This window comes from Episyrphus balteatus, chromosome 1 (assembly GCF_945859705.1).
Source record: "Episyrphus balteatus chromosome 1, idEpiBalt1.1, whole genome shotgun sequence".
In the NCBI taxonomy this organism is placed as follows: Eukaryota; Metazoa; Arthropoda; class Insecta; order Diptera; family Syrphidae; genus Episyrphus; species Episyrphus balteatus.
In genome coordinates this window covers 77343452-77356022 of record NC_079134.1, presented here as the reverse complement: position 1 = coordinate 77356022, position 12571 = coordinate 77343452, and the positions used below count along the sequence as shown (strand labels likewise).

The 12571-nt window shown below is 32.7% G+C and overlaps 1 protein-coding gene across 3 annotated transcripts in view; it reads right to left on the bottom strand.

The window, feature by feature from the left end:
- The window catches only part of LOC129905215 (uncharacterized), a 174278-nt gene extending 163005 nt beyond the window's left edge, over positions 1 to 11273 (bottom strand). For all 3 annotated transcript variants that reach the window (XM_055980636.1, XM_055980638.1, XM_055980637.1), the window contains exon 1: positions 10983 to 11273. The gene's annotated coding sequence lies outside the window, so the exon portion shown is untranslated. The remainder of the gene's footprint in view (positions 1 to 10982) is intronic.
- Between the last annotated feature and the right edge of the window lie 1298 nt (positions 11274 to 12571).

Here is a 12571-nt window from a genome sequence, read left to right as displayed (position 1 = left end):
CGTGCGGGGATATAGGTAAAGGATTAGATATGTGGGTACATTTGTAAGTATGCACTTGTTTGTGTTTAAAAGTGTATTGACATTTGACATGTACACAGTGATTGATTTCCATATTTAGGTTGATTTCTGGGTTGTATTGTTAATTATACTACACTCGCGCGTGCGTACGGGGGGTGACGTGAAATAGTGCCAAATGAAATAACACCAAATTTCAAATTTGGCCTTATTTCGGTTTTCAAAACGAAAGAAGACCAATTTGGCTTTATTTCGATTTAAAAAAGAAATAAGACCAAAAAAATAATGGAAATAACCCCGAATAGTTCCATTTGAGTTGTATGGTATAGTTCAGAGTTAAAAATCGTACTGGAAGGATAAATTATAAACTAAGATTTCAATTTAATAAAAGGATAAGTTGTACGAAGAAGGTAATAAAAGGATAAAAAAAAAATTTTTTTTTCACGAAATTTCATACATGCCAAATCCCATGAAAGAGCAAGGCCTTGTGTAATTAATTTGTAAGAATGAAAAGGAATTACAATTTACCGCCTAGTCCATACAACTAAACAGAGATGCAATTTTTCATGACAATGAAATTTTATAGGCTTTGTCAATTCCCCGTAAAAGACAGTACAGATGGTGGGAACTGGGAATCAAACCCAGAATTCTGGCGTAAAAGTCCCAAGCACTAACCATTGCCCCATGAGGTAGTACCTACAATAAATAGATATATGTAAACTAAAACGAAATCCAAGTTGACGATCAGATATGGAGACTGAAAAAAAATTTTAAGGCATTACGAAGGGGTCAATTTGGGGAATCGAAAAATTCGCGCGAATTTTTCGATTCCCCAAATTGACCCCTTCGTAATGCCTTAAAATTTTTTTTCAGTCTCCATATCTGATCGTCAACTTGGATTTCGTTTTAGTTTACATATATCTATTTATTGTACCACCTCATGGGGCAATGGAAAGGCTTGGGACTTTGACGCCAGAGGGTTGGGTTCAATCCCCAGTTCCCAACATCTAAAATCGACAACTTGGATTTCGTTTTAGTTTACAAATATCCTTTAATAACAGAATTTAGACTCTGAACTACCTTGGAACTAAAATTTAAAAAAAATCAACATTCTTTAAATCAGAATTTAAATTATTGGAATAAATGGGAACAAATAATAATAATGTAATGAACAAAACATTAACTTTAACTATATACATATATAACATCGACAACGATATATGTCCACAAAATGGGAGTTGGTGAACAAAAGGAATTTTTTTTAATTTCTCGATTGTCTTCTTAATAAATATCAGGTTTTATCCAGAGATTTTATTATTTGTTTTTTTTTTTTTTTTTTTTTTGTTTTAATTCGTAAAAATTTAAATTGAAATAAGGCCAAATTGGTATTATTTCGTTTTCTAAAACGAAATAAACCCAAATTAAGAATTTGGTCTTATTTCGTTTTCAAAAACGAAATATTGCCAAATTTTTGGAATTTGGCTTTATTTCATTTGGCGTTATTTCACGTCACCCGTACGGGGTTATATATAATATAAATATGTCCTTTTGTTATATGTTGTGGATTCGGTTTTTTTTTTTTTTTTGTAGGTTACCACAGAGAATTTTTATAGAAATAGTTTTGGAATGGATTTTCAATTCAGTATCTTCTTTGTTTTTGAATGAAGAAGAAGCTATCAAAATTTATTCTCGGCTAAATATTTAGTCTAATCCGAATGCGGCCTAAGTTTCAAAAAATAAGTTCAGGAGAAACTTTTTGCGGCATTCTCCATGATCATATTGTCATACAAGATTTATCTCGAGTCCATCCTCAAACAACATACACATAAGAACTTAAACATTCTATATATTGTGTGTAAATACATTTTCATGTCAGCCGGCACGCGCGAGTGCTAGACAAAAAATTTCTCAACGAAGAACAACTCAAAAGTGAGCAAGAACCTGAAAATCAATCCTTCTGCGTATCTACTCATATTTTTATACACACTACACAAAGGATACTGTCAAGGATATTATATCAAAGCACCCACATTAGAGTGGAGTGAAAAAAAAAGTTGTCTTACTTTTTGTTCTACATAGCCAGGATGGGTGCCATTTGGAACTTAAATAACGTTAAAAAAGTTTCAGATCGATCAAAGAAGTTTTAGAGGGTTCACAAGTCACTTGAAAAAAATGAAAACACCATAGAGGTTAATTTATGGAGTTTTTTGAATTTTTACTGTTTTACTCAGTTTTTTTGATTCGAAAAACATGTACATTATTGTTTGTTGTTCAATTTTCATTAAAAAATTGCGATTTTATTGACGTAAGGCCCTTACTGCAAGAATCCATGGGCAGCGAGCACTCCCAACCCCCATGATCCAGGCACGTAAAAACAAAAAATAAAGAAATTTCTTAGACAAAAATAGTTTTGGTTTTTTGTTAATTTCTCGAAAATGACAAGATGTTTTTGGATGCTGTTTTCTGGTTTTCTTTAAAAACAAATAATAGCATCGAACTTTAAAAACTTAAATAGTACTTATTTACATAAATTTTGAAAAAAAAAGTGCAGTTTCACTCCACCCTAACCCACATAACATATCCTCTACCTGCTTCTCCGCTGAACAACTATAATTATTATAATTATAATTATTATTATAATGCAAAAAATTTCTCTGATACACAGAAAACTCAATTGCCATCCACAACAGCAACATGAAAACAAGTTTCTTTTTCATTTCAAAAATAAATAGGTTTACACTTTAGAAATCTTTCATGAAAATATAGAATTTCAAACCAGTTTTCGTCCACAAACACCATATCCATATAAAGATCCATGTATACCTACATCCATTTGCATGTCACCCCGCACGCGTGAGTGCGATGGCGATCTCATAAAGAGACAATGAATGAAAAATTTAAAACCAACATCCTGAAAGGAAAAAACCAGAGAATTCGATGGCGAGGGATCAAAAAATATTCACTAATACATACAAATGCTTTTACATGAGATCTGACTTCGCAGAAAAAGGGAACCCAGTCTTAAGTATATTCGGCTGTCAGAATCCATTCCCACGTGACGGAGACAAATTGTTTGTTTTGATGTTTTGTATAATTCATTTATAGATTTAAATAAAGAAATTTTATCTCCAATTGTTTTAAATTTAATTATTATTGCTGTGTCGTTTGTGTTGTTTTTTGGCTTTATCCGGAAAATCTGTTTAGGAGTAATTTGGTCAGGACAATTTATAGAAGTTCACAGTCTGTTAAAAATGTCATTAACATTTTCATTTGCAAAGTGTGGTACTCCATATAATAGAGCATCAGCAGCAATGTGTTCACGGTGCATTCGATCAAGAGCTACCTGCAATTCGGCTACTTCCACGTTCTTTTGATTAGTTTCAATTATTTTTGTAGATTTTTGATTTTCGAGTTGAATTTCAAGTGAGTCAACTCTGGCTGCCAGCGCGGATAAGTTTTTAGTGACTTCTTCTATACGGCCATTGAGTTCAAGTACAATTATTGGTTACATTTTTTATAAGTGATTTAAGTTCTGAGGTGGAATAACTTATTTGTTTATTAAGTCTAGTTTCAAGAGATTTAATCAACTTATTTACGGTGGTAGTTTGCACTGGAGAAGCCAATTTTTGTTGTACAGTTGTTGATCTCAGGGCACGATCTTGTGGCGAAGCTTTATTGACACCTGACATTTTGCTTTTAGGTATTGTGTGAAGAGTTTTTGCACCGAATTGATTAAATAAGATTTTCAATTTAAATAGCGTATCTTGACAAAAACTTTATACTTAATTGAAAGCGCACAAACTAAGTGTATTTACAAGTTACTTTTCAGAAAAATTTGGTTAGTGAAATTAAGGAAAATATTTGAATAATGTTGCAACACGTATTATTTAACGTCAGGCACTTTCCACCATTTTCTTATAACTCTATCAAAAATTATACACTTTGGCCTAAAAACAAGTGATTTTAGTGTTTTTTAGCATTTGTGTAGGGTTGCCGACTACTTATCTCCATTTTTGAGGTGGCACCCGACATTTTTTAGATAGAAGAGAGTCTTGGCTAAAACATGATGTATGTTATGGCCTTTAACTCTATTAAAATATTATACACTTTGGCCTTAAAACAAGTGATTTTAGTGTTTTCTTAGCATTTGAGCAGCGCTGCCGATTATTTATCTGCATTTGCGAGGTGGCACCCGACATTTTTTTAGATAGAAGAGAGTCTTGGCTAAAACATGATGTATGTTATGGCCTTTAACTCTATCAAATATTATAAACTCTGTCCTAAAAACAAGTAATTGTAGTGTTTTTTAGCATTTGAGTAGTGTTGCCGAGTACTTATCTGCATTTGCGAGGTGGCACCCGACATTTTTTAAATACAAGAGAGTCTTAACTAAAACATTATGTATGTTATGGCCTTTAACTATACCAAATATTATACACTTTGGCCTAAAAACAAGTGCTTTTAGTATTTTTTAGAATTTGTGTAGGGTTGCCGACTACTTATCTGCATTTGCGAGGTGGTCCTCGACATTTTTAAGATAGAAGATAGTCTTAGCTAAAACATGATAGGTTTGTTCGTTGTGAGCTCTAGGGCACTCTGGGTCGCTCCGAATTCGTCGTCAAGCGTTTTTTGTAGCTCCTTTTTCAACCAGAGTTATTTCTTCTGTGTTCGATTTTCGCTCTGAACGCACCCTTAACAACTCTGGGTATTTTGTCAGAGCGCGGAATTCAGAGTTATCAAAATAATCAGCTGTTGTCATTAAAAAAAAAATGTTTGGAGTGCGAAAAGTGATTTTTCGTTTGTGGATACAAAATTTGTGTGGTAAATATGAGATTTTTCACGAAATTCATGAAATAAGAAACTAAATAAAGAAAAAAATGTCAAAACAGAAACAGCTGAAGAAACTAAAGCTCTGAGGTGTTCGATGTAAAGGCCCAACTATAATAGTCGGAAGAGTGCGTACCTTGACGTACGAAAATTCCCAAATACATGCAAATCACATGTTACAGCCATAATAGCGGATTGCTCGGTTTCGTTCAGTTTTGTTTTCGGACGTAAACTCACTTTCCTTTCTCAATTTACGTCCGCTTGAAGATTAGTGAGGTAAATTTCTGCCTAACACCGCCAAGAATGTGAAATTGCTGGAAACGAAGCCTCTAAATAGGATAACGATTTTGTTTATCATTGCTCAATTCTCTGGTACACCAAAATAAATTACACTGTGCTAGTTCAAAAAACTGACAGATGGCGCACATATCTGCTAAAGATAATTCGGCCATGCTGAACACGATGGCGTTCTTAGTTTTTCTAGATTAGGTCAAATAAGAAAGATTTTCGATTTTAAAAATTTTTCCATCAAGTCAGAAATAAACGATAAAAAACAAGAGGCAAGAGTACGATAACTAAGGCAGTAAAAAATAATAACGGATTTTTTTAGAACAGTCAAATACCAGCCTTTTTCACTATGGGAGGGGGGGGGGTCTATCCCCCCCTCGTTTAGGCGGGAGGGGCAATTTTCTAAAATATGACGAAAAATAAAAAAAAAATATTAAAAAACAACGGCAACACTTACAGTTATAAATGATACCTTTTTCAAAAGCCAATTCTAATTTATAAATCAAGTTATTTCAATCAATGGTTTTCGAAATAATCGATTTCAAAATCAAAATTTGTGAAAAAAAAGTTTGAAAAAACACATTTAATACTATTTTTACCAAGACTATGAATTTAAATATGAAATTAATCGATGAAATAATCTGCCTCAATTAATTTCTTACCAAATTCTGAAAATCATATGCTTCTATGCCTTCTAGTTTTTGAGAAAACTGAAAATTAAAAAACTTCCTTCTCATCAAATGTGTATTTTTTTAGTTTTTTTTCGTGTTTTCATAAACATAATGCTTACAAGCAGTATGCCCCCTTGCAACCCCCCTGCTTGGGCTCACTATTTAAGGGTTTGAGGTGGGTGCGAGTTTGGGTGTAGGCAAATTTTCTCAGAATTTAAAAGTTTTTTTCGAATTGAAAAGAAATTTTGTACATACCCAACCTTGACATCACCCCAAATCTTATAGTGTGCCCAAGCAGGGGGGTTGCAGGGGGGCAGCATGCCCCCCTTAGGCATCTCACTTTGATACGCCTTGAATTTCATACTTCTACCATTTTTATTTATTTTTAAGTATTCTTTATAAAAATATCGCGAGATTCTTAGAACCAATTTAATGGCCTTAGCGAAAAGTTGTTGGAGTTAAAATCTTGAGAGCCTTCAAAGCGGGCCAGGCGTGATACTTTAAAGTAAAAAAGCTGTTATTATTGATATTGGCAAAAATAGCCAAGAAATGAAAATCTGATGAAAAGGTAATTGTCTTATATTTAATTTTATCAAAAACTAGAAGGCATAGAAGCATATGGTTTTCAGTATTTGATTAGAAATTAATTAAGGCAGCTTATTTCATCTATTAATTTCATATTTAATGTCACAGTCATGATAAAAATTGTATTAAATGTGTTTTTCCAAACTTTGTTTTCACAAATTTCAAAAACCATTGATTGAAATAACTTGATTTAAAAATTAGAATTAAGTGTGCAATTCTGGCTTTTGAAAAGGTATCATTTATAACTGTAAGTGTTGCTGTTGTTTTTTAATATTTTTTTTTTATTTTTCGTCATATTTTAGAAAATTGCCCCTCCCACCTGAATGGGGGGAGATAGACCCCCCTCCCATAGTGAAAAATGCTTGTATTTGACTGTTCTACAAAATTCCGTTATTATTTTTCACCGCATAAGTTATCGTACTCTTGCCTCCTGTTTTGTACCGTTTATTTCTGACTTGATGGACAAATTTTTAAAATCGAAAGTCTGTCTTATTTGACCTAATCTAGAAAAACAACTAAGAACGCCATCGTGTTCAGCATGGCCGAATTATCTTTAGGAGATACATATGTGCGCCGTCTGTCGGAAAAAAAGTTCCATTTTCAAGCACAGTGTTACTATACAAAATAAATCTTAATCAATTAAAAATATGTTTTTTCTATTTATTTCTACATAAATTTTGTAAGTCAGAAAGAAAATGAAACATGAATTCTCGAAACCAAAAACAACTTGACATAATAATGCTTCCGTTCTGTTAAAACAATTATGGGTAAACGGATGCATTTGACAATCGAAAAGAAACGGTTCGTTCGGTTTTGACATTAACTTCCGTTCCCGTCCCTCTATTATAGTTGGGCCTTCAAAATAAAACCCGAGAAACTCTGATTTTCTTGACAGTTGATTGACATGACTCAACGGGAAAACAACGAACAGATCTGATGTATGTGATGGCCTATAACTCTATCAAATATTATACACTCTGTCCTAAAAACAAGTGATTTTAGAGTTTTTTTAGCATTTGAGTAGGGTTGCCGACTACTTATATGCATTTGCGAGGTGGCACCCGACATTTTTTATATAGAAGAGGGTATTGTCTAAAATATGGTGTATAGTTTAGCTTTCTAGTGCTTAAAAAGTTATACTCTTTTGTTCAAAGAAGATTTTTGTCAGTGTTGTTTTCATTTGAATAGCGTTGCCACATATGTAGGCTTACTTTCTTTATACAACATATTGGTCTAATCAAAATGTTTCACAAGAAAAAATTCTAAAACTTATCCCTAGATTGAAATGGAAGCAGGAGGATGCACAAAAGTATCAACAAAAATTAGATCAAAACCTTGCCTTGTTTAATGAATCCTATGAGTCCATAGATATACATTCAGACCAATTATTGTGTTGCATCAGAAATTCATCGCCATCGTTGAACCCTAATGTATTTCCAAGGTTTAAGCAAAAATGGTTTGACAAAGAATGCATGAAAGCCCGAAAGAAATCATTCTCTCTCCTAAATTTTCTACGGAACTCTAACTGTGATATCCTTGAAAGTTGGTATTTTGAAGCAAATATGGAATACAAAAAGTTGTGCTTGGTGAAAAAAACCGAGTATGAGAAAAATCAGGCATGTAGACTTGGCGAAACAAAAAACTCTAAGGAATTTTGGAAAATTACGAGAGAGATAAATGACTGCTGAAGACCTATCAGTTCACTTTCAAAATCTCCTTTGTGGCAAATCTATCCTAAACTATCATTATGCGGAACCTATGACAACTAATGAAATCTTAGATCAAGAAATATCGATTGCAGAAATTTATGCTGTTATCCAAAAAGCAAAGGATGGAAAAGCCCCAGGTGAAGATGGAGTCCCATATGAATTTTTTAAAAACGCTACCCCCAGTTTTTTCGCCCAGCTTAAAATATTATTCAAGTTTTTCAAAATGAGGACATCCCAAGTTCATTTAAGAGATCAGTTATCTTCCCAATTCACAAAAAAGGAGCTTTGGACAAAGTCGAAAACTATCGAGGAATTTCATTTATGAATGCTCTAGCGAAATTATTTTGTGGAATCCTTGCCAATAGATTGGAATCGTGGGTTGACGCCAACAATATCCTCACTGAATTTCAAGCTGGCTTTAGGAAGAATTATTCAACTATTGATCACATTTTTTCACTCACTTCAATTGTCAAAGCTTGTCAAGCTAGGAACAAGAAGGTTTATGCATTCTTCGTAGACTTCAAATCAGCCTTTGACTTGGTGAATAGGAATGCTCTCTTTTATAAGCTCTCCCATTTGGGCATATCTAGTAAATACATTCACGTCTTAAAAGAAATGTATCTCGATTCGCAAGCAGCTGTCTGGGATGGATCTCATTACTCAAAATGGTTCGCAACAGATAATGGTGTTAAGCAAGGGTGTCTACTCAGTGCACTCTTGTTCTCACTATTCATCAATGACATAGTAGCTTACCTTCCTGGAGGAATTAGGATTGCTGGTATATCAATAAATGTGCTGCTATATGCCGATGATTTGGTGTTACTAGCGGAATCGCCCGATGTTCTCCAACTAATGATTAACCGTCTTTCGGATTATTGCTGTAAATGGGAACTTCTTATTAACACCAACAAATCCAGTCATGTTATTCTCAAGATCTGCCAGGAGTCAAAACCGATATAATTGGTTCTTTAATGGTACAAATCTAGAAGTGGTTACGGAATACAATTACTTAGGAGTGAAACTTAACCCTAAACTTGACTTTAATGAACACTTAGTTCCAAAAACAAATTCTTGTCAAAGTATGTTGAACCTATCGTGGAGTAATGTGTTCTCTAACAAACGGATACCAATTTCGGCAAAATACAAGATCTTTGACACTGTTGTCAAGACTACACTTTGCTATGCTGCTCAAGTATGGGGTATAGACGAGTATGAACCGATTGAAAAATTCCACAGGAATTTCTTAAAAAAAAACTTTTTAATTTCCGTTTACAAACCCCAAGCTATGCACTTTACCTCGAAACGGGACTTCCCAAACTTTTCACTGGTACCATGAAGTCTCAGGCGAATTTTATTTTGAAAAGTTTTCGTCACCCAGATCAACGGCTGTCTAAAAAATTGCTCCTCTACGAAGTAAGAAATGAGGATTGGTGGATGGCGAAATGGAAAAATATGGCAAGCAGTTTCGATGAGGCGGTTTCGATGGATACGAGTAATTTAACAAATTTAAGGGAGCAGTTGTATCGTATTATTGGGAAACATGAAAACTCTGTGCGTGATGCCTTTAAAACCAGCGCCCGTAATTCTTTAAGTAGAATATTGTACTCCCAACTCAATATATGTTTAAAAGAATCAAATTACTTCCTAGACTCCTTAAGTTATAATGAAATTTCATTAATATTTAAAGTAAGATGCGAAATTTTAGGACTTAACGGAACACCTTACAATGGAAGTTTTAATCAATTCTGCACCCTATGTAACCTTAAGTCCAAAGAAGACTCTTTTCATTTCATGAGCATATGTCCCATTTTTGCAACGCAGCGATGTTCATACTTTGGAAAAAGAACCCTATCAATGGAGGAAACAATAAAGCTGTTGAACGGACCTGATTGGAATCCTCTCGCCTTATTCTTGAAAGATATTTACAAGTATAGAATGTTAATTATCACAGAATTTGAATAGTTACATTTATTATAATTATTTTATAAAGAAAAGATACATTTATAAATTTGCTAACCGAGCTGACGGCAATGCCATAGCTTTAAATTCTTTAAATTGTTAACATGTATCTAGGAACAAATCAATAAAATGAATTAATTACTTACTTACAACATATTATTTTATTTTTTGTACTAGACTTTCGTCTGGCACTTTAAAATTTTTTTTATATGGCCAAACAACAAAGATATGAATGTATTAGTTGTGACAATTTTTTCTTTAAAAAGGTTGCAGCCCAATTTTATTATTTTCAGTTTCAACTTATCTTCTTTCATTTGACACCAATTTTAAACTCTAACCTAAGTAACTCGACGGTCGCCTCTCCGAAAAGAAGATAATAAAAAAATTAATGATCAAAGAAATCTCTGGTTTTATTTTGCAGAAATTGTTTTGATTTCAGCTTGACATTCGAGTAATAATCGTAGTCAAATGACACACACACAATCTCAAAAAAATTCGGTCTGTTTTCAAATTCCTTTTTAACACCAAAAATTCAATTTTTTTTTAGGCGATTCTAAAAATTCGAATTCGACATGAAATTTTAATATTTTCTCTGTGAAAGGAATTCGATAGAAGTTTCGTATTGGTATCAATGCAAAATGCCATCATAAAATAAATATACACATTTGTTTTTAAGATGCTCGTCTACGTGCCAATTAAAAACTTAAAAAATTGTAAAACCTAAATTAAGAGAAATATTGAACCAAACAAGTTTCTACTGAAAAATTTGGTAAAAAAAACCATCCAATTTAATACAAAAACATTCCTTGAAAAACGTAGTTAATCCGCCATTTTGTTCTTTCATATTACGAGGATATAATTAAACAATTCTTATTAAACTAAAAAAAAAAAAATTTATTTATACACAAACTACTCCGCATCTTCGTACCTTGTCTTAAACAATTTTCTTCGCTTCAACAGCAACAATATTGAGTTAACCAATGTATTTAAAATAAAATACGATTTCACACGACTTCCTAAATTGATTCATTAATATTCTCTTTAAACATTTGTAATTCAATTTGATAATACGAGATTTTAAAATGTTAGTTCTTAACTTTGTCAACAATTCACAAGATTAAAAACATATTTATATTTATTTATCTAATTAAAAATCCGAAATCAAATATACGGCCGAAATGAAGTCATACAACACATATCTACTCATGAAAATCTATCGCCACTGTTCGCTATAATATGCGATTTGAACCTGAATTGAATCAGGATTTAGGTCTATATATACCTGAATCGAATTGAATCCGGATTTGTCGATCCGATCCGACTCGGAGAGCTGAATCGAATCGAAAATATGATATATATACCTAACGAATTGAATACTCGAGATATAATTTATGGTGGAAATTGTGTGTGATTATCTTCTTATTTGAAAATTCACTGTATGTATGTATTATGATATCTAGTTTTACTTGCACGTTGTTTTTGGTTAGATTTTTCTATTTTACTGTAAATATATTTAAAAGAAAAATTGTGTTTTCGATTCTATTTCAATTCGATTCCTCGATCTGGTACTTCCATATACCTGGATCGAAATTTCGATTCAGTTTCAATTCGATCTTTAAATCGGTCATACAAACGGGGTAATATATACCTGTATGAAATTGAATCCGGATTTGTCGATCCGATCCAACTCGGGTAGCTGAATCGAATCGAAAATATGCATATATACCTAACAAAGTGAATTGGGCTTTTAAGCAATCTGTCTTTGTCTTTTTCTTTCTGTCATAACTGTTTCTTAAAGAAGAACAAGAAAAAACCAACCAATCAAATCAAATCAATTTTGAGGAAAACAAAAGCATACATGCATAAAACACGCCACTTTTCCTCAAAATTTAAATGTCAAAAGTTTTTTTGTCTGTTTTTTTTTTCTTCGACACTAACGTTTGGCTTAAAAGCACAATACTCGAGATATAATTTATGGTGGAAATTGTGCGTGATTGTCAGCTATCTTTGTTGTCTTCTTATTTGCAAATTCACAGTAAGTAAGTAATTAAGTAAGTAATTAATTCATTTTATTGATTTGTTCCTTAGATACATGTTAACAATTTAAAGAATTTAAAGCTATGGCATTGCCGTCAGCTCGGTTAGCAAATTTATATATAAATGTATCTTTTCTTTATAAAATAATTAATAAATGTAACTATTCAAATTCTGTGATAATTAACATTCTATACTTGTAAATATCTTTCAAGAATAAGGCGAGAGGTTTCCAATCAGGTCCGTTCAGCAGCTTTATTGTTTCCTCCATTGATAGGGTTCTTTTTCCAAAGTATGAACATCGCTGCGTTGCAAAAATGGGACATATGCTCATGAAATGAAAAGAGTCTTCTTTGGACTTAAGGTTACATAGGGTGCAGAATTGATTAAAACTTCCATTGTAAGGTGTTCCGTTAAGTCCTAAAATTTCGCATCTTACTTTAAATATTAATGAAATTTCATTATAACTTAAGGAGTCTTGGA